The 23,153-nt window shown below is 45.1% G+C and overlaps 1 protein-coding gene across 2 annotated transcripts in view; it reads right to left on the bottom strand.

Moving 5' to 3' along the window:
- Nucleotides 1–3,562: 3,562 nt before the first annotated feature.
- The window catches only part of CABCOCO1 (ciliary associated calcium binding coiled-coil 1), a 99,632-nt gene continuing 80,041 nt past the window's right edge, over nucleotides 3,563–23,153 (bottom strand). The window contains exons 9-10 of one of the 2 annotated variants that reach the window (XR_010987554.1): nucleotides 7,285–7,358; nucleotides 3,563–4,520 (exon numbers count right to left, since the gene is read on the bottom strand). The gene's annotated coding sequence lies outside the window, so the exon portion shown is untranslated. Of the gene's footprint in view, nucleotides 7,359–23,153 lie in introns of both variants that reach the window. The other variant, XR_010987553.1, reaches the window with a different exon arrangement.

Here is a 23,153-nt window from a genome sequence, read left to right as displayed (position 1 = left end):
AGAAAAGTGGGTTATCGATTATATAAACACATCAATATTCATGCGCCGCCGCGCTGCGCGGGGAGACGCGGCTCGGCCAGGAAAAAACGAGCCAGGGGAGGGGGCGCAAGGAGGCGCGTCCCGCTGCGGTGATGGGCGCGTTGTCTCCGCGCCCGCGGAGCGCGCAGCGGGACGTGCCGGCGCTATCGATCTGGCAGGCGCTGTGGGAACTGCCACTGCGAGGCCTGAATACTCCGCGGGAGCGGAAGAGCGAGGGGTGGCGAGTAGGGCGGTTACGCGCCCCGCACGTGGGGGCCGGCTTCTCACCTGCGCCCTGCAAGCCGCACGTCGGGGAGATCCGCGGACTCTGCGCATCCCGCGGAGCCTCCGCGATTCTGCGCTAACGCGGATGGCTTGGCTTGCAGCCGCAGCCGCGGACAGTGCCGGCGAGGGAACGGGGGAAACGGCCGGCCCCGGAGGGGGCTGCTCCTGGCACTGTACCCGCGCAAGGGTATCCCGCGGTGCCGGGCACAGAAAGTTTCCATCGGGGCCCCATAAGCTGCAGCCCCGCAGGTAGACGCCACTGCGGTGGTGCGCGACCCTCCGCGCCCGCGGGTCACCCAGCCACGCGCCTCGGGCGCTGACGGGCGGGTCACTTTTTTTAGTGGTAGGGGTGACAGATGTCCTTTCCCCAAACGTTGTCTCGCTCCACGCCAGCACAGCCGGCTGCGGTTCGACAGGGGCAGTGGGGCAGTAATGCGAAACGGCACTTCCACCCCGCCCCGCAGTTCTCCGAACCGGTCTCTTCTGCCCTTTCTTGGCTCAGTCCTCCCAAGACCCCTCTGCCGACCCTGCTCTGGGGGGGGGTCGGGACACGACGGCGCGGCTACGCGCTGGAAGCCGCACCCTTCCCCTCAATCTCCTCGCCGCGAAACGGCGGGTACGCAAATAAATAAATTAATAAACAAATAAATAAGTAAATACTAAGGATCTTTAGTAATGACGACCGCGGTGACGTCAGCACTGCGTGCATCACGACACAGCGTGCGGGGGGCAGCAACAAGTGCGCGCGGCGCTGGCGCTGTCTGGGCGCCCCCTGGCGGCCGCACTGCTCCCCGCTGAGTGCCGCCCCCCGGGCTATAGCACGGCCTCACGGTTTCAGAGTAGAAAGGAGCATTCTGCGCACAAACCCAGGCTGCTGTGTCGCGCGTATGGCCACGATGGCTTTGCTGCAGCGAAACCGGTGCTACCTCAGCGCTCTGCGCACCTGGCTGGGTATGGGGGGCCATCCCACCGTCAGCCACGCAGGGTGGTTTTTGGTGAGTGGTGGGTAAGGAAGCAGACGCGGGCAAGCGCTCTCTTGGCCCTGGCCAGAGGGCACGGAAGCAGGCACGGGAATTTGGACAGTGCATGCAATGACATCATGCGGGTGAGGGACTCGATTCCAACATCCTTGCCGCTCGTGTCTCCGGGATTCCCAGGAATGGTGGGTGCTTCTCTAGAGGGAGGCTGCCTCCCTACTGAATACTCCAGAGTATTCCAAACTCAAAATACTCCAGAGTACTCCAAACCCTTCATTCCGGCTTGTGGAGGGTTTTATCTCTCCTGCTCTCCATTCCTCTAAGATGCCCCAAAGGCCAGTCTGTGGACCCTACAGCTCTCAGCTGATAAGGCAGCGAGGTGGCAGAAAGGCATCTTCAGCATCTTGGTATTTGCTTCCAGCCAGTGATGAAGATGCTGGAGCTCAAGCTGTGGGAAAGCTGCTGTGCTCTCCTAGGGCTTCAGACAGCAGGGGCAAACAGGGCAAGTGCTGGAGCAGCTGGGTTGTGGGGCTGGAACACTGGATGGGGCAGCAGGTGTGAAGCCAGCAGATACCAGTGCTTGGGCTTTCACCCAGCACCAGTGACTCATGTGTCTCGGATGGGGAAGACCAGCAGAACAGCTGTGGAAACTGGCTCTTTTGGCCACTAAAGTCTGATGCTTTGTGGTGGGGATCTCAGTCCCCTGGCAGAAAGATGTTTCATGGGGACTGGGTAGGTATATGAGGGGGTGCAAGGGAGACCCACAACTCAATGCATCCCTGCAAAACAGGGAGTGCTGCTCTGTTTCACTCACAGTGAACTCCTGTGTGAAATAATTCCCATTTCTTCATCTATTCACCTTTGTTTTCACCAACCTTGGCTTGTTGCATCAGGGTTCTATTCTCACACAGAAAAAAATGTCCTTGAACAATTGCTAGAATATATTGGGCACAAACAGGTTTTTAGTTGTTTATTCATTTTCTTTATCTCAGGCAGGTAGGGCTGCTCCTTTCCCACAACATGTAATCAAGTAGAGAACTTCACATCTCCATTTGTGCCCAGAATCCTCTGCTTCTGCTGAAGCAGCCAGAGCCTGGGCACTGATGGCAGCCTCAGTGTGTGCCCTGAGCTCCTGCCTGTGGCATGGAGCATCATTCATGGCTAGATAGTTGCAGAGTCCCATCCTTCCCAACATCCACAATATTGCTTCTTGGGCAGCAAGCATCCCTCCAAGACATGGCGTTGTATCTGCTGTTAAGGAGGTGTGGATTCTAGATAAACACACAAGGGCACCTTTGGGTCCTCTCAGCAGGGATGGCTTACTTCTGCAGCACACTGGGAGGTAGGGGTTATACACAATGACCCGAGCCACCATTTTATGCATTGCACTCCTGCAGGAATCCATCTCATCTCCAGATTCTGGGAGAGCTCAAGTCCAGAGTCTTAAGCTTACATCCATAAGGGATACATCTAAAGCCAGACTTCACATGGTGGGATGATCTATTATTCACTTTAAGACCCTGGTCTCTGACATCTAAATAGTCCACTGAGTAGGTAGGTTTCTTCTCAATGAATTTCAGTTGTCTGAAGATTTGGTGTCTGGTATGAGCTGGTGGCTCAGCTCCACGCCTTAGAAACAGCAAAAGTCATTTCCTGAGGGCAGTTGCCACATGCAGGGGACACCCTGGTCTCCCACTTGAAGCAAAGGTGCACAAAGCCATCAGAGGACTACAAGGTGTGTGTAACCATCTGCCCATTGCCTCGCAGGTCCCTTCTGTGCCACCCCCTAGTGTCTGTGGGGCAGGGGACAGGGCCTAGGATGGGCAAAAGAAGCAGTTCACTTTCCATCTTCATGTCTCCATTCCCCAGCCCATGGTGTCTCTTCAGCCAGTGCTTCTGGCCATTAGAACCATCAGCATCCTGCTTAAATTTCTCATGTTAGTAGCATTTTGAATGTGATAGCAACAGAGGCTGTGGCAGTGCAGAGGAGTATGTATTCCCAGCAGCAAGGGCAAGCATATTCATCATTCCTCTGACATCAGTTGTAGAGGAGCTTTCCCTCCACCCTCTTTCTACTTGAAAATAGTTAAAAAAAAAAAAATAATTAAAAATCCACAGACTGTTTATAGCAGAAATTGAAATTCCACATGTAATCAAAAGTTGGATTTTGTCCTGCAGGCCCTGAGTAAGTTTCTTCATATGAATATTTTGTAACTTTCTCTGGCCAAAAGAAATGTGCAAAATGTTGTAATGTTTCTGTGTGCTTTCCTTTGGACATTCCAGGCTTTTGCTTAAGCTTCTCATAAAAGGCTATTTTCAGTGGAGGAAAAAAAAAAGCAGCCTGCAGTATGCCGAGTCAGTAAAGCAAAGCGGAGCCATAAAGTACAGCGATGATAACAACAGAAGATCAGTAGATTACAGCGGAAATAAGATGGGGATCAGATAGAGCAGTAGCTGGAAATGAACGTGCAGAAGCCAAAGTAAGATTGTCCTAATAAACAGCCAAAGTTGAACCAAAAAAGCATTCAAAGTGTTAATTTATTTAATAACTTTATTTTCATGCCTTACAATTAAAAATAGTTGTGGTCAGGCATGTTGGGAGACAGGAAGCAATTGGAGCCTTCAAGCCTGGTTTGTGCTTGGAAGGAAAGCCAGCCTGACCCACTCTGTGAGCCAGTCTGTGCCTGTGCGGGGGCTGGCAAGCCTGCCTGGCTTTGGGGTGCTTTAGCTCACTTACTGATCTTCTGCACAGTGCTTTTCTCTTCCAGGCTTTGAAGGCATGGGGCAGTTTTACAGGTAGTGCTCTCGGTGGGAGATGGTTGGGCTGCGAGAGCAATGCAAACCCTGCTCCTGCTCGGCACATGGGGTGGGATGCAAAGCCCTTTTGAAGTTGCCTGCGTTCACTTCAGCAGGTTTGGGGATTAGTCTCTCTCTTTGGGAGCCTTTTAGATCAGAAGTGAGAATCACCAGCTTAAAGCATTAAAAATACCAGGAGTCAGAGGTTTATCTTCCCTCCAAAAAATCCCCCAGCCCTAGTCAGTCAACTAACTGAGCATAAAACCCCACACAAGATCAGCTTTCAAATCCCAGCCTTTAATTCAGATGTGCATCTGGAGTTATTTCTATTTACCTTGCATTTCTTTTTGTCTTCCTGCCATCATGTTTTTTAACTTCCCCTGTAGGCCTGTGAGCAGCTCACCTGTAACAAGTACACCAGTGGCCCAGGGCTTCTGGACCAGGCTAGTTAAGAAAAATAATCATCATTGAATATCAAGAGATTTAACAGTAAAAAAAGTGACTGTGGTGGGATGGATCACCTGCAAATATGGAAACTAGGAGTGTGCCCAAATGGTTGCAGAGCATCATGAGCAGTGTAATAAGAGCTGCAGCTGTGGGATGGGAAGAGCCAGTGGTTTGACAGTCCCAAAAACATTTGTTTGACTCTCCCTGTAACAATAAGCTGCGGCTGCTGCTACCTGCTGCCTGGAAGGCTGGTTTCATGTAGCGGCACAGGGTGATGGGTCAGCTAAAACAGAGCCCACGCAGTTTCTGCCTGATGGGTTGCTAACCAAGATACACTTCTCAAATGCTGTTAATTGAGTCTGATGAATTTTGCTCCACTGAGACCTATTACCAGCAAAAATACAAGTGACATCAGAGCCATAACTCATAAAAATCAAGTCCCTGAATTACATCTGAGAGCAATATGAAAATGCAAGTGGGATTTCAAATGGTATCAAATAACTTTCTGTCATACCTTATTAATACCACAGAGCTAATAGAAACAGCTATATTATCATCCTAATGTCATTATACATATATAATACACAGACGCACACACAAACAGCGTGTGCAATTATAACAACATTATTTTGTTCACATAGCCTGAAAAATGTGATTAGATGGTGGCTCTGAAATGGCAATATTCAATCAGGTATGACTGGTATATTGGCTCAGGACACAGCCTTCCCATGGAAAATTATCCCTTGTGCACAGTAGTAGTGTGGATGGCTGTGAAAGAAAGAGGGAACTGGGGCAACAGGGATCATTTCATCTGAAGTCAGAAGGGCTAGATTGTAATTTCAAAGCTGAAACCCTGTCACTGGCCAGCAAGCCATCCCCAGCCAGCCTTCCTTGCCTGTATCAGTTTCTTTACAGTGTGCACTGGAACAGGCTGCCCAGGGAGGTTGTGGAGTCTCCTTCTCTGGAGACTTTCAAACTCTGCCTGGATATGTTCCTCCATGAACTGCCCTGGGTGATCCTGCTTTGGCATGGGGCTTGGACTTGATCTCTAGAGGTCCCTTCCAACCCCTAACATTCTGTGATCACTGCAGAAAACATGCTAATTTATCTGATAAAAATCACTGCCTTCTCACAAAATCCTGAATAAAATCTCTCCACTGGAAATGATCCTAAATGTAACTAAACTAGTATTTCATACAACTGTCACAGAATCACAGAATGGCTTGGGTTGGAAGTGATCTACTCCAACCTCCCCACCATGGGCAGGGATACCTCTCAACTAGACTCAGCTGCTCAAGGCCTCAGCAAGCCTGGCCTTACACATCCCCAGGCAGAAGGGATCCACAATCTCCCTGGGCACCTCATTCTGGAGTTCTGCCACCCTCATACTGAAGAACTTCTTCTTAAGATCCAGTCTAAACCTACTCTCCCTCAGCTTAAAACCATTCCCCCTTGTCCTATTGATAGACACCCTTATTTCGTTTTTAACCATGAAGCTCAAAACGGGTTGTCACCTGATAGGGCTTTAGATGGGCTTCAGTTTCCAGTCAGTGTGCAGGAAACACACACATCAGCCATTTCACATCCAGCTCCTGCCAAGTAATTTACCTTGACTGTTTTTAGTGAAAATATACATACATAAATAGATATTCTTGCATGATGGGGATCACTGGAAATACTGTCCTGAGAATGCCAGGCCATATTTATCCAAGTCAGTGGTCAAAGCAAGTTGGTGTTCTTGGTGTGCCAGATTTAAATTGGTTCAAGTAAACAAGCTGACCTCTTTCCACTTAGCAGGTCTTAGCTATCATGGTGCTTTTTTTTTTTTTTTTTTTTTTCTCCTGAGAAAATTCTGTGTTTTTTCAATTTGATGGGCCTCAAAAGGTGGGTTAGTGACTATCTCAGAGGGAGCAGCTGGTGCCGCTAGGAAGCAAGCCAGGGAGGGCAAGCAGGTTTCCCGGGCAAGGGATGCAGCAGCCAAATTCCAAATTTGCCTTTTCTATCCTGCCCTTATTTGAAAGCATGGGACTTCACCTCCTCATTGACTTCAAATGCCTTGCTCATGTCTAAGTGCTTATGGAAACTTTTGCTGTCCTGTTTCAGAACAGAGTTTTTCCATTTTTCCCAGTTTAGTTTGTGCAAGGACATTTCACCTCTCAGTTATCAAGATGTTTTTAACAGCACTAGGATGAGATGCAGTGAAAGGGCTCATGAAGTCCTCCAAATACCTGTTGATGGGAAGACACAGGGCTGGTATGTCCACCACCACCACCTTGCTCTTCCCTTTGCATGCATAGTTTTTTCCCTGTTGCTTCTACAAATCTACTCCCATGTCTTTATCTTAGTTACAAATGCTACAAAGCTGATGAGTCAATCGTCTAGCACAGTTTATTGATATTTAACCCTTAGTTAAGTTGTCTTCAAGCCATTCCTAAGTACATACTCAAGGCAGCTCAACAGTCTGCTGGGGACTGCCCTGCAACTTGCCTCCTCTCAAATGTTACCTGAGAGTCTGTGGGCATCTGGAACCAAGTGGCAGAAGAAGAAAAGCAATGCAAAATAGCACCTGGTACTTCAGCTCTATGGCCTGAAGCCTGCTTCTTGCCTCATGGCACAAGTGGCTCCATAAGGAAGTGCTTCTCTCTTGTGGGCTGCTGTGGTCCCTGGTGCTGGTGTCAGGGGGCCAGCCACTTCTGCACCTCTTGCTGAACTGGCCTCACAGTTGGGTTGAAATAGCTACAGATATAAATACAAGACTTGCCTGGTAAACACTGGAGAGGATGCAGAAATCATTCCTCCTCCTCTCAATTCAGGTACAGATGTCAAAGTAAAATACTAGAAGGAAAAAGGAATTGATTGGTAAGTCCAGTTGTGCTATACTCATGGGGTTATCCAGCCACTGCTTCCAGGGAACACAGATACCTGCCACACCAGAGAGTCTTTCTTCTCCTCCTTTCCACCTTCTCCTTTTCTTACCCAAGTGAGTGTTGGACACATTTCCAAAGTATAAGAATCTCTGAGGTCTAACCACTGTGGATCCAAGCCTCTGGGGATGATAGAATTGGTGTGTTGGTCTTTAAATCCTCTTGAGAAACAGATGCTTGGCTCATCTTCATTATACCTACCCTGATTTATTTTAATTGCTCTGGGTATCCGGCATACTATGATTGCATAATCTCATGCACATGCCTTTAAAAGGAAGCCTTGGCTGCAGTGCTGGGAAGGAAATGTTAAATACGGAAAAAGTACTATGCAAAGTCTCATTTATTTTGGAAATCACTGGAATGAGTTCTACTGAACATTCACAGCAAAACATATGCTACATTTGAATAATAATTTTGAGAGGTACTTTACCTAGCTTTGCAATCAAAAGGGCTCTGAAAATGGCAGCCCTTCAAAAAGATCCCAGCCTCTGAATTTTTGGGAAATCAGAGGACAGGGAGGTCCAAGGTGGCAGCCTGGGGGTGGGCTGCTAAGGACAGGATGAAATTTGGCTGCCTAGCAATTCACTTCTGAGGGATTGCTTCCACCCTGCCCCAAAATAACCAGAAAGCAGCAACCTAAGGCAAAACCTGTTTTGAGTGGAGTTGTTGTGAACTGCAGGCTCAGGACAGCGAGAAAGGAGGTGGCTTGCTGAGATCTGCCCTTCCTGGGCTTAGAAATACAGGACTTCATCTCAATAAAACAAAGCAGGAATAACAGGACTGCAGAGAAATACCTGAATATCATCCACTTGTCTTATCTGATGCAGTGCACAAGATGCCAAACATTGTCTGCTTGGAAAAAAAAAGATCTGCAGAAACCTTCCTCCAGTTCAGAAAAAATCTTATTTAAAGTACTCTATAATTGGACCTAGAGTAGGGATTTTGAAGTCATGTCAATATGTTATCTGTTAGTTAAGATGCTGCTTTTCTGGAGAGAGATCTATATCTTACCAAAAGCTTATTCTTTCTCTGTATTTTTCAAATGTATCTCATTGAACAAATTAGTATCTGCCATAAATACTGTCCAGCATGAGCATACCCTGTGAAAGAATTTTACCAAAAATCCCCAAACCCTGCCTCTACCTTTGGCTTATTGATATGCTTTCCTGCCTTCTAGGGAAAGGAAAAGCTATGAATTTTATAGGTTACCTGCACTGTATTAATTATTTAAAAACATGCAATTGAGATTTAGGTTTGCAGGGAAAATACTCAATCTATTCTCATCAGCCTTAGTGTCCATAGAGAAATGTGTCTTTGTGCCCTCCACCTCTGGATTCACAGCAGAGATCATGGGGGATGATTATCCAAGTGTAGGCTCTGCACAGTGCTGTGATAAATAAGCCAAATAAATTCCACAGGTGAAGGAGAAGGCCCACAAGCACATCTTCTGATCTTGAAGAGGAATTGTGAGTGCTGATTCACTTGGAATCCTTTATCTGGGACTGAACCACATTGGTGCAGATTTGGTGATACCCATTCGCCCTGCCAGACCTCAGGAGTGCAATCAATGCTAACACAGGACCATGGAACTGTTTCAGTTGGAGAAGACCTCAAAGATCACCAAGATCATCAACCCATGTCTACACATTTTTTGAACACCTACAGGTATGGTGACTCCGCCACACCCCTGGGCAGCCTGTGCCAATGCCTGACCACTCTTTCAGTAAAGAAACGTTTCCTAATACCCAACCTAATCCACCTCTGGCACAAGAGGCCCTCTCCTCTCATCCTATCACTTGTTACGTGGGAGAAGACACCAACACCCACCTCACTATAACGTCCTTTCAAGTAGTTGTAGTGAGCAGTAAGGTCTCCCTTCAGCCTCCTCCTCTCTAGACTAAATCTCTAGCTGGCAGGGGCTTTGAAAATGGATGGTGTAAGGGGCTGTGAAAAGGCAGAAATGCCTCAATTTACAGACTGCACCTTAAAGCACCCACAAATTTACTCTGGGTTCACAGAGGATAATGCAATTCACACATTGGGAGAGGGAGCCCACAGAGACTATCAGGAATATTAATATTATCACAGAAATTTATTAGTACCTGCATGTTGAGATGTGGGTAAGGAAAACCTCAGGGTTTTGTTGTGCTGTCAGTAATTATCATGCAAGATTTTTGTTTCTGGTTCTCCCTCTGGTAGGGTTAGGAAGAAACAAAAGAAAAGTGCTCCAAGATTGATCTTTGGGAAATGTTTGTGTTTTTAAGTAGTGTTTGTGTTTCCTCCATTGCCCTCTACAAACTTCCATTACTTGAATGAGCTTTCCATGTCCATACCTCTCCAAAGCATTGCCATTTCTAGCTCAATGAACCCATGTGCCTCACACTTCCACAGTTCCTAAAAGCATCTGCCATCATACAGAATGCAAATAACCCTTCAGATGTGGGTCTGAACATCAGTTTAGTTCATGTCTTTCAAGCTAAGATACACCCCTTTGCTTCACTCTCTGCTGGTGGAGAAGTGTCCCCAGCATTGAATTTATGGTGGAAGCATTGTGCTGCTGCTACTCTTCTTCAGACACCAAAGAGATAGTGATTGGCTTCAGAAGGAACAAGCCATCAAGATGTGAGCGTGGGTTCTGGAAACCTGTCCCTGAGCCACCAGAAACCCCTCCTGTCTCTTCTTCTTTCTCTTTTAATGGGGTAAGGGCTATAAAACCTTGCCCCTTTTGTCTAGGCTGTGATTTGGTGTGTGATCAGTCTTTCTGAAAGGAAAGAAAGGAAGAAAACAAAAAGGAGAGGAAGAACCTCTCCACAGAGTCCAGGGCTGCTAGCTGAGGAGGTAGTGGCACAGCAGAAATCAATGGGCTGGTGGATGGAGTACTCAGGAGAGGGATGTGGTTGGGAGGAGATCCATTTGTCCTGAAAGCTTCATTATGGCTCCTCTGTCTAGCCTTCTCCAACTTCAGCACCATCCTGCCCATGATGGGTTCCAGAGGAGCCACAGCACGTGTGGGAAATTTAAACCATATTGATATTTTGAAATAAAATCCAGAAAAAGCACTGGCTCCAATAGCTGCCCAGACTGAGGTAAAGCTCAGCAGCCACCAGCTGCAGGCTGGGCAGGTGTGCCCTGCTTCCGTCTTTCTGAGGCGGAACCATAATGTGCTGCCTCATTTTTCCCAGGCAGAACAAGCCAGGCACCACCAGCACCTCACTAGGAGGTTTGCCTAAACCCTACTGAAATACCTTCAGCCAAACAGCACCTGTGCTGATGGACGTGGTACCCTGTTAGCATTCCCCTGACAGAGCCATACCAACAAACCTCTCAAATTACAGACAAGGCATGGGGCTTGGTTGAACTCTTGATGCTCAGTCTGCTTTGAGAAGGGGGGCATTTGCTAATGGAAGAGCTCCTGGTGTTACATTTAGTTAGGAATTCTGCTGAAAGTTCTGCTCAAAATCACAAAGCTTGCTGCTTAGAAAAGTGTAGGTGATTCCCCTAGAGACCTGGCCAGTATTCCTGCTCCTATTGTACAACATTATTGAATAATCAAAACTAATGCTTACAGCTGTTGCCTGATGGATAATGTCTTTGGTGTTTGCCTGCATATAATTATTTACTACTTTATTGATGTTATTTATTTCTTCATTAAGTATTGTTGGCTGTTTAATTATGTGAAACACAACTGCAAGTGTTGCTGCTAAAAGCCATGGGAAGGGCTGCCCAGAGCTGAAATATTTCAACCATAAACTCTATAAATAAATCTAAAGATAAAAACGTTTTAGCCAGTATTTTGAGTGAAGACCATCAAACCACAAGCACATTACATGTCATGTGGAGGCTGATGCCAGAGCACCACATTCAGATGACTTGTAATGCTGATTTGATTGTGCACAGCAAAGGACTTTTCAGATTTGTATGTTTTATTAGATCTTCGAAACTCACAAGAAAGGTCTCTCTCTTATTCTTGGTGACTGAATGTTTGAAATAAATCAAACAAACTCTGTTTTCCTAAAGCTTACACTCGGGAACACCTAACCATGCTCTTTTCAAAGATCAACTCCTGTGCTGAGATATGAAGATCTACCAGGCCAGCCCTGTGCAGCACCCCAGTGACACACTGCAGGTATCTCCAGGTTCTCCCTTCTGTCCCTCTTCAAATGATACAGATGCAAGGGCTCCTGTACCCTTTTTGCCCCAGCACCCCACTGTCCTTGCCCTCCTCAGCAGCACCAGGCACAGCTGCTGCAGCAGGTTTACATCTGACCTCACTGAATAGGGAGGCAACGTCTCATTCTTCAATGTGCACGGGACAAGAAGGGATGTGCTGAGGCTTACTTAGCTTGTGACGTTAAGACTAGCTTTAACAGAACCACTTTGCTTTGCCAAGACCAAGCCATGGGCGTCTGGGGGCAAAATCAGTATCTTAAATTCTATCTGGAAACCAAGAGGCAGTAAGGACAAACTGGATTACAGACATGCTGTGGCTCTCAGCAATCTCTAGGTACTTGACATTCAAAAAAAACCACCAGCCAGGTACATGAGCTGGAAGGATCTTCTCAGTCTGCAAAAAATCCAGAGGATGCACAAACCATGCTGGAGTTCACAAATCATTAACACACCTATAACAGATCAGAAATAGCCTCTGTATCTCCTTAGTCATAAAATAAAAATTCCTTCTCTGACATCCTTTCCCAACAGTCCTCATCAAGCTCTTTCCCCAGGGCAGGAGAACAAATAGCCCTGGCAGTCCCTACTTGGCCGTCAGTGCATTTGTTATTTGGTAGCTACTAGCCTGAATGTTTCTGCACAGGTCCCTGTAGATCTCTTGCTTACTTTCGAGGTAGTGCATTAAACCCAGCGAGGTCTTAGCTATTGCCTTAAGAAAAGTACACAAGATGACCGTTTGCCAAACCTCTAGCTTTCCTATGGCCTCTGTCCTAGGGTAGTAGCCTGTACTTTTTTTTAGGAGCCCAAAACACAGCCAGACTAATGCCTGGTGCCGTTAGGTCACCCGCATACATTCCAATGCATCTCAAGCCCACAACATGAGCAGAAGTTGACTGTGCAGCCCAAGTTCTGCCCATGCTCTCAATACACAGCATACACACACACTTGTTTTTTTTTAAGTAAACCATGTTGGGAAAAAACTAAGATGACCTAAGAGTAAACAAAGATAAAGGAGGGAAAAAAAAAATAATCTAGGGAATTTGGTCTTCACTTCCCTCTTTGTTTCCTTCCCGACCTCTGTCTTTGCATACATTTCCTCTGTCTAGAGCCAGCTCTTCCTCTGCCTGTTTTTTTGAATGTCACAATCTTTCCTGTATCTCTTGTGCCCACATTGTGAAGGTACCATGGGCACCTTTCCAGCAGGGATGCGCAGAGCAATGGGGAGCACAGCTAGGGTTTTCAAAGGAAGCTAAGGAAATATTTATGGAGAACTTGGTGAGAATTGGCACTTGGCACTCTACAGTCCCACCCTACAGGAACAACCTAAGCAAATGTATGCCCCAATGCTGATAAATCCATTTGGAAAGGTATCAAAGAAAAGCTTGCTGGGTTCAGAGACCTTTGAAGAAAGGGAAGTAACCTCCCAACCTGATGCTGAGATCTATTTTGTTCCACCATGTGGTCCAAATCATCAGAGTCCTCCATGACTCCCCTTCCTCCTTGAGACATGAAGGGCAGTCCTGCCTCCCCGAAGAAAGGAATTTGGGGGCCAAAAGCACAGCATCATTCGAGGAAAAAAATTCAAATGAAAAGTTACTTAACAATGGAAGTCGTGACCATGTCTAAAAATATCTCAGTGAGTCAGATTACTGAAAACAGCAAAGCTATGGAGCAAAACCATTGCCACTTCTCAGCAGTCAATTGGCTTCATTCACTAGCCCAGAATCTCTTTTCCCTTATGTTTTTAATATTGTAAGAGTGGAGGGTTTTTAAGTCTACAGTAAGTTAATGTTTAATGCATTATCCTGTACAGTTCTTGGTGTTTACATGTTCTTCAACTAACCAAATGTGTAGAGCAAATGAAAAGTCTGTAAGGCCAGGGCAGGTGAATTACAGATATTTGTTGCTTGAAAGCTATTGGCTTGTTCAGTCCCACATGCCCCCCAAATAAACTCTTACAATTATGTTTTCACCTTCCCCAGCAATATTAACATCTCTTGCCGTTTCTGACCAGGGCTATTGCTGTTCCATCTGCGGCTGTTATGACTTTATGCACAAACGCTTCCTACGACCACACAGTGCCACCGTCCTAGTGCTTGCAGGGTAACCTATTAAACCAAGCTGGCTCAGGACCAGAAGCACTAAAGAAGCATGGGAGAAGGAAAGGTGGAGACTACAGTGCTGCTGATGCCTTTTTTATGCTAATGAGGTGGGCAAGTGTGGCCCCTTTTTACCACCAACCAAAATATAAGCAGCTAGCAAAAGTTTTCCACTCCTCGACAGGCAAGTTGCTGCTGAGTGAGCCTTTCCCAACCCCATGCCATAGAGGCCTCATTTGGTGTCTCCAGTTTTCACATATGGCTTACTTTGCCCAGTCAGACTAAAGGTCCCAAGACCTCTCTGCTCTTTCAGACCTAGCTCAGGTGCCCCTCTGGGCTTTGCCCCTGGATCTACCCTGGGACTGTCCCACAGGCAAGCCCACATTGCTCAAGGCCTCATTAAATCTGGCCCTGAACACCCCCAGGGAGGAGGCATCCATAACCTCCCTGGGCAGCCTACTCCAGCATCCCACCACCCTTGTACTGAACAACTTCTTCGTAAGATCCAGTCTAAACCTATTCTTCCTCAGCTTAAAACCATTCCCCCTTGTCTGATTACCAGACAACCTTACAAATATTGGAAGACGGCTATAAGATCTCCTCAGAGTCTTCCCCCTGCACACCATATAAATCTAAACATTACCCACTGGTTGATACTTTGGGCTGGCTTTCCATGTTGCCAAGGTCTCCCAGGCAAGGAAATGTCAGTCAGGTGATGTCCTTGTGACACTGACTGGGGGCACATAGTGGGTGCTGAGCCCACTCTGCCTCTGTGGGATGGGGTGAGAAAATGCCCGTCTCACCCTGTGTCCCCACACAGAAAGCCAAGGCCATAGAAACTTGGCAGAGATAAACCTAAGGAAACAAAATTAATTTTTAGGCTTGAAATCAACAGTAAAAGAAATGGAGCTGGTGTCATCAGTGGTGAAATTTCCATTGGTGCTGGTGGGATCAGGATTAGGTCCTGGCTGCACCCCTGTTCTTTCCCAGGCTCATGAGGATTTAGAATTCTGGATATCAAATGATGGTTTATTTCTGGCTAACCTGTTTGGCTTGAACTGTTACCTGTTTTCACTGGTTGGGCTTCTTTTTAATCTACTCTATTAGTACACAAATATAACCAAGACCAAAACATTACCAACACAGCATGCCACTGCTCACCCCTTGTCAGATGAACAGTTTGAAGTGCCCCATTGTGAAGCCCCTGCAACATTTGGCTTCTTTTGGACCATTACTGCATTCTCCACGCTGTAAATACACCATGGGGAGGGAAAGGGGTGAAGGTGACGGCATGTGGGTACCACGTGCTCCTTCCTGGGCAATGCCCCCATGCTGATTTAACCCCCAGCATCCCCACACAGGGGCAGCTGAGGATGAACATTGGGTGGTGGGGTGTGTTTTGGTCAAAGAAACCTCTCGCACACATTTGAGTTGGGCTCTCTCATTTGATGTCAGTGGTGGGCTGTGACATTCCTCTGTGGGGCTGTTTTTTCTTTTCCTCCTCCCTGCTATTTGAAGAACGAGATTTTATCTTCTCTTCCCACCCCCCTCCCTTCGCTCTGTGCCGATTTCACTAAAACCTGCCTTTCGGGTCAGCATGCTGGTAAGAGATTAATTTGACACTGCAAGAAACACCGGGCAGAGTATTTCAGCTTTGACATATGAGATGTCTGCTATAACACTGCAGTTTTTCTAAATTAAATATTAGGAAAAATTAAACCAAATTGTGGTTCATGTTCCTATGGAAAATATTTCTGTTCAAAACAGTCCCTCCACGCTAAATGACTTAAGTAACTGAAAACACAATATGCAGCAAGTTAAAACCCCCAAATATTCAGGTTTTAAGGCTTATAACTAAAAGTGGTTTAATGTTTCATGCCTAATAATAGATTACTCCTATCACATTTCTAACCTTTATTTCTACCAGCTTTGAAGTCCAGCCATATAAAGGCTGTTTGCAGAACCACACGAAAGTTAAAGCAAATATTACTCAGAGTGATTCATATGAACAAGAATTTGCAATGAAGGCAGAGGGGGTTTTGTGTCTGTATCAAAGGAAATGAAATGTTTGCAATATTTTCCAGTTGATAAATGCATTAAAACATTTTAGTTGTGTAGTACGAACATTGCTGACATAAACAGACTTTGACCTGAAACAGATTGTATTAAGCTCCGTGGGGGAGGCAGCATTGAAAAGAAATAAAAATAAAATTTAACAAAAATAAAATAAAATTCTCAGATTTCAAAATCTGTCACAAGGTCACTGCAGTCCTTAATTAGCTGAATACATTAAGAGAAGGCAGAACACAGATTCCGTAAAGAGAGCAAATGTATGTTTAATCCTCTGTTCTTTGCTTACAGATTACCCTTTCAGAACCAGCAACCTTATTTTCTTTTTAAATATCTATTTACCTTTCTGAGCTTTGCATAGCAAAGCAGGGTGTTCTTTTTCTTTTCTCTCTTTTTTTTCCCCCCACTGTTGCAAAAGAAATTAATTTGTTGCTAGTTGCTATGCATTGGCAGGATTTCTGCATAAAGAATGTAAGCCATCTATCTTTGTATTCAAGATACAGTTAATCTGGCAGTTAAAATACTTTGGAAACATTTTGATGACTTATCTGGAAAAGTAGCTTTGCATTTTCAAAGAAAACTCAGAACTGTATTGCAAGGGGAAGATAAAAGATATATGAAGTGTTTGTTCCAAGCGATACTATTCATTTAAAGATCAGAATGTAACCCCACCCAAGCAATTATTGTGAAAAATCCTTATACAGCTTTCTATACAGTCTTTATTTGGGAAACAAAGTAACTGTATTACAGTTATAGTCTAATGGATTGCAAGCTGTTTTATTAGAGTCAGCTGAATCCCGTTTAGCATAAAAAATAACTCTGTTTGCTATCAAGAACACATTTACATTAATACGACTTTGACAAAGTAAAATAAAATCGCATTAAGATGATGTAAGTAGATAAGACAATGAAATCTCTGTGAGATAGTTTTGGCACACCAATTAGAGTCAAGTCCCTACAGGAAAGAAACATATTTTTACACCAAGTATCCATGTGTTTTTAAGTCACGGAGCGGCCAAAATTAATTCCATGCTTCAAATATTTCCAGCAAGGAAAAAAGAGAACGTTTATTATTATCATTATTTTTATTTTTCCCTTGAAAGGTAAAATTCCTGATAAACTACGTTTTTATTTGCAATAATACAAACAAGTTTTGTTCTCCACACTAGCCTGTAATCATCCTGATTATTGCAAGGGACTTTCCAATATAGAGCAGCTGAAAACAAGGTTTTAGATTACATGGTAATTTAGGAATGCATGAAAAGCCAAGCAGTCACCATAATAGAGCACTGCATAAACTTCATGGCTTTTACAGCAAAACATAACATATGTTTTGTGATTCATTCAAAAGATTTTTTTTTCCTTTCTTTTTTTGGTCAAAAACATGTTGAGCTCTAGTATTCGTCCTATATTTAGTGAACCTTCCTCCTGAAAAAAAAGACACCACCACCACCACCCTGACTTTGATGTCCCTCTTTTTAGTTTGGTCATTAAAAGAACAGCAGTGATGGATGGTGATAATGCTGTGGATTTTATGAGTAATCAGGCCTTGGCAGCCACAATATTTCTTTTGTAGTGAAACTTTAATATTCCTTTGGCTGCGTGTAAACTTATGCTTTTGGAACTGCTTTACACAGGCTCCTCACTAAGCATTACAAAACAGCTCTTACCCCAAATTTAGAGCCTTAACGTACCACCTGACGGGGTGACGCTTGCCCCCTCAGGCACCCATAGCTGGTCTGGAACAGCCCCTCGGAGCTCGGTTACATTCGCAGGGGCCCGCGCCGAGGGAGGCAGCAGGCGGGTGGCAGCCCCGGGCAGGGGAGATGGATGTTTGGGCTGCACGGCCGAGCCTTGCACCCCGGACACGGCACCCCAGCAATCTTCTCCCCTTTCCCATGCTTTTGGTGAATTTGCTGCAGCAGACACCAGGTGTCTCCACTTAGCTGGGCTACCGCTTAGAAAAAAAGGGGCCTACCACCAAAGAAAAATAAATTAGGGTTCTTCTTTCCATTGCTGCTGATCTGCCTGTTGCACGGCTGCGCAGAGGCCCTAACGTGCGCCCAGATATTTTCCCATCGGGGTCGTATTTTATTTTGTCACTTCATATGCCTCTGTCAGGCGAGGCAGGACTTCCCCGAGTTTGAAATAATCCAAATTCAATCACTTTAAAGCTGCTACAATATGCAACTCCTGGCAGCCGTTTTAAATTAATGGAACATCAGATGTGCTCTGATCCTCTCAATTTCCTTGGGCAAGGGAAATTCTGCTGCGCTGGTAGCGGGAGGGGAAGTACAGGGCTATCAGTAAAATAAATGTCAGCTTTTGTCTGCTGATAAAAAAAATGCATACAGCAAAAAAAAAACCCGGCACAATATTTATTGCTCTGTAATTAAAATGTATTTCTATATGCAGCAGGGATTATTTTAGTGGTTTGGAGAAGGAAACATTGTGCAGCCTGATCCACATGACCAGACGTTAAACTGAAATACAAAATTGCTTTTTATTTGGGGATTTACAAATGCAGCTAAAATATTTTGTTTGGGTGTTGGTGGGTCGTTTTTTTCTGTGTGTGTGTGTTTTGTTTGGGGGGTTTTGTTTGTTTTGGGGTTTTTTAGTTTTGTCTTCTGTTTTTTTTTTTTTCCCTCTCCTGCTGGTGTGTTTATCAATAAAAATACCTGCATTCCAGCCTTGAAAGCCCAGTTCCAGGGCATAGATGCAATTCTGAGGTGGAGGAAAATAATGAATAAAAATCTCCATAGCTAGATGCCAGCCCATGCTTGGTTTGGGGCTTACTCAGAAAGCATAAATATCTGTTGGATTTGTCAAAAGGTTTGCAGACTAGAGAACCTGGGCTGTGTTTTGAGGAAACTTGCACTGCAATGTAGTTTTCAAGACACAGTTCTGTAGCTTTGCTTTTGAAATACAAACAAGGCCAAAATTCAAATTAAGGCTCCAAACCTTTGCACAAGATTTTATAACGTGTGGCTTTTGCTGATCTGCAGGGCTTATCACCCAGGGCTATGACCTGGCTACAAGGGCCTATGACATTTCATAAAGTCTTTTTCCTGAAGCAAATGTGCAATACAAGCTGTCAGAACTACACTGAGGACAAGAGAATTCTTTAATTCTGGTATTTTTTTTTCCTCTTCTTTGTATGAGAAGAGCCTGGCTTCTCTTGCACTAACTGGGACTCACACTGCCAGACAGTATGTTTTAAGTTATTTTTAAAAATGCTGGGTTTTGAAGGCTCCTAAATCTTTTGATGTAAATGAAAATAAAATCATAGTCTGGAACCTAACAGAGTCTTTTAATCTTGATCTTAAAAGCATGAATCATACTACAGCACAGTGTAAAACTATTTTCTGTCCGCTGCACTCACTTTCTCTACACATACTGATATTTGATATTTATAGGTGGCAATAAGAGATCTCAGGTAGTGCCAGTGACTCATGCCAAGCTCTGCCCATAGTTACTGCCTCATAGTTCTGTAGCTGAGAACAGCCTCACTGTTTTTCTCATTTAAATATGACATTTCAAGCAAGACTGATTAAAACAAAGCAAAGCAGAAGCAAAATGTCTCAAATTCCAGGTGTGTAATGTTATGGCAACAAAATATAGACCAGTTGCTGTCTCAGAGTAGGAAACTAGTGGCAAGGTAGGGGTGTTAAGTTAGAGAAAAAACTTCTCCCATACCCACTGTGCAAAACCCTGCCACCATTTTCCCAGGCAAGAGAGAAAGTCCAGCTGATGGGAAGCTCCCTGGGGATTCAAGTGCAGTCAGTGCACAGAAGCCTGTTTCAGATACTGGATGAAGGATGACCAGCTGAAATACTAATTTCTATTTATTTATTTATTTTTAAAATCAGATTTTCATACTCTAAAATTCTGACTTGATGCTAAAAGGAGAGCATCCCCTCCCAGATTTGCCAGCAGAGGTGTACTTTTCCTTTGCCTGCCTGGAACAGGCATTAGTCACTGCCAGGATGGGCACTTGGCAGGGGCAGCAGATACTACACCCCATTGCCTTTCTCAGTGGTCCCCAAACAGAGGTAACAGTGAACTGCATGAGGGATGCTACCCTCAGCCTAAACTGCTCTCCTGAGATCTGCCAAGCCAACTGCCTGGCAGCTGCAAAGGTACCTTGTGGCTGATGGCAGCCAGATACCATAGAATGGTTTGAATTGGAAAGGACCTTAAAGACCATCTAGTTTCAACCCCACTGTCATGGGCAGGGACATCTTTGACTAGAGCAGGCTGCTCAAAGCAACATCCAGTCTGGTCTTAAACACTTCCAGAGGTAAGGCATCTACAGCTTCCCTGGGCAACCCATTCTAGTGTCTCACCACACTCATAGTAAGGAACTTCATCCTAATATCTAATCTAAATCTCCCCTACTCTTGTTTCAAACTACTGCCCCTTGTCTTATCACCACAGGCCCTCATAAAAAGATTCTCTCCATCTTTCCTCTAGGCCCTTTTCAGATACTGGAAGGTCTCCATCCTAACGGTCATGCCAAAAACTGCCAGGAAGCTGTACACAGCCTGTGAGTGCCCCTGTCTGTAAGCAGATACATACAGTGGGGGGGAAAGGTGTGGCATGCATCTTGCCAGATGCCTTTTATTCTCCAGGATCCATGGAGCAAATGTCACCAGTGAGAAATGAATCCCAGTATTTGTTTACAAGCCATGAAGTTCCCTCCATGTGCAACTATGACAGAAGAAACAAAGATGGAAGTTCATCCTACCCATGTGAACCAGGCATTGAATCCCCGTATCTAAACCCTTCTGGATTTAAAACTCTCCATTAGCTCCACTGGATTTTTAAGGCAAAGTATTTCAAGATTTGTCCCTAAATAAAAAGTACCACATTAATATAACAGCATGGTGGAGTTTCCATTTACTGTGCACAACAGTCAAGATATTCAAACTTATAGCTCCCACTGCAATTGTAATTCAGTTTCCTTCCTCATACATAGTGTTTTTATCTACTCTGAATGGGGTTATCTTTAGTTCCTTAACAAGCCCATATAATTCAGCTGTCACAATTTCCATAAGAACAACACCTTGGAATTTCCTGCCTTTAATTTGGACTAACTCCTGTCTATAGCATCATTTTAATGATGTTTCCAGTGTGTGGGGTGACTATAAAATCAATCATTTCATGTATGTTACATATATATTTATAATGTTCAAGCATCATTGGTAGAGGTAACACCTTGACATAATGTATGGATTTAAATTCAATAAATCAAAAGGCCCCAGCTAAGCTGCCTCCTCTCTGTTTCAGGTTTTGCAGCTGGGCTGCTCAGTGTGCAGGAAATTCTCCTGCCCAAGCAGGCAGAGATGACATATATTGAACTTGCCTCAGGTCCTTTTCCTACCTTTTCTGCCATGACTTTTCCTGCTGCCTAGGCATGGGAAGGTGCTGGTCCCCAGGACAGAAACACCTTCTGGCACACACTGCAGAAGTCCTTAAGGAGAGCTGACCCAAACACCCCATTGCACTGACCTGTGCCCAGTCCCTGAGGGGAGACTGCTGTTGCTGTCTCTATTTTGTAAGGAATGAGGCAGGACATCTAGCAGTTGCGACCTGAAGCTTCCCAATTAGCCATCCAGTAGCGCAATGACAGAAGGCTGTTTCTATTTTTGCCCCCCTTACTTCAGGCCCATTCAGTCAGTGCATTTCTTTTAATTACACAGGGCCACATGCCCAGAACTGTGTCCCCTTTTTCCTCAGTGTATCAGTGGGTCTAACAGGAGTTGTTAACTTTCCCTGAAACACCACTTTAGTTTCATCATTTGCTTTGCGTCACTGAAAACCTCCAGTTTCACTGTGCTTGTACTTGGCAGTTCCCCATAGCTTTAGAAGACCAACAACTCTTCAAACAAGAGCAAACAATCTCTCTCATTTCTCCCAGAATGCCTCCCTACATACCTGCAAGCCAAGCTGGTAACAAGGGGCAGCAGGACGCAACAAGAAGTCAGCACAAGACAACCTCTATCAGCATAAACTCAAGACCAAACTCAGAGCTACCTGAGCAGAGCCACCAACACAAAAGTAGTTTTACAATCACTTGCCTTTTCTAGAAGGATCTCAACTTGGAACCTACTGTCATACTGCTTACAGGGAATTGCTCTCACTCATTTATCTCATGCTCATTTGTGATCAATGGCCCTATGGTAAAACAGCATCAATAATGAATAAGTAGCAAATGATGTGCTTTATCTTTCCAGCCCTGGCTATAACAAAGAATATCAGGTGGTACAAATTACTTCACTTTAGTCACATTAATTTTTACCACCTGGGAATGTGGCCCAGGTTTCACCTGGTTCTTAAAGGAAATAAACCATATAGCATTGTGTCTGAGTTGACAAGGCAGGTAGGCCATGACTACCACAAGACCGGGCTGAAGGGAGAGTAAGGCTATTTGCACTGATCAGATGGCACAGGCACAATTTAACAGGCATGGAAAAAATATCCAACCACAGAGAGGTTGCTGCTGGCTTGGCTGGGGCTCTGGCACCAAATTTCTGCACAACCCCAAGCTTTCTAGAGTCTGTGAGAAGAAGCGAAAGCCTGTCCAAGGCTGAGCGGGCAGTGCCAGTGACACAGCAGATGCATCTGTTTCTAAGAATACCGAGGGGCAGCCTGGCACTCTGGTGAGGGCTGGAAGCTGCACTACACAAGCACACGCAGCCACAGCTATCACGAGGGTTCTTCTGCTTTGGCACCTTTTCCTAATTTACTTAATTTCTATTTATACCATTCTGTTTCTGTTTCGAGCGGTTAGTGGATGCTGATGTGTTTTGTTGTAGAGCCAAACTTTGGAAGAAGGCCTTGGAAACAAGTCATTTAAGTAGGGCTTAAAAATGTCAGGGCTGTTCCCAAATAGGGGGTGGCCACCATAGCGGTGAGAAGGCAATGGGGCCAGTTTTCCCCAGAGACAGTGCTCTCCTTCCTGGAGAGAGGCAGACAGGTTGGACTTGATCATCTCGAAGGTCTTTTCCAACCTGGTTAATTCTATTCTATTCTGTTCTATCCCAGGGGGTCTGTGGAACATCCTGGAGTTTGTGAAAACTAATGGGGAAAATCTAACTTTGTTGACAGCAGCTTTCCATACCTGGGTCAGAATCACCACTGGAAAATGGAGGTAGAAGTCTGCAAGAATGGTTGAAGAGAATTTGGAAACCACACCATAAGCATATTCCAGTTCTACGTGTCCAACTTATTAGTACTTCTGAAATAAATAGCTTAGTTATTGTGGTCTTACTGCAAAGCATAGGCAGAGTGTGTGGGGGTAACATTTTCTTTCCTTTGCCTCCATCTCTGACCCAGTGCTATGCTTGTCATGGCTTGGCTGAAGG

The sequence above is a fragment of the Melanerpes formicivorus genome, unplaced genomic scaffold (assembly GCF_026170545.1).
Source record: "Melanerpes formicivorus ecotype bairdi unplaced genomic scaffold, bMelFor1.0.p_v2 SCAF_6, whole genome shotgun sequence".
In the NCBI taxonomy this organism is placed as follows: domain Eukaryota; kingdom Metazoa; phylum Chordata; class Aves; order Piciformes; family Picidae; genus Melanerpes; species Melanerpes formicivorus.
Note: the sequence above shows the minus strand (reverse complement) of the source record. Positions and strands in the feature narration are given on the sequence as shown.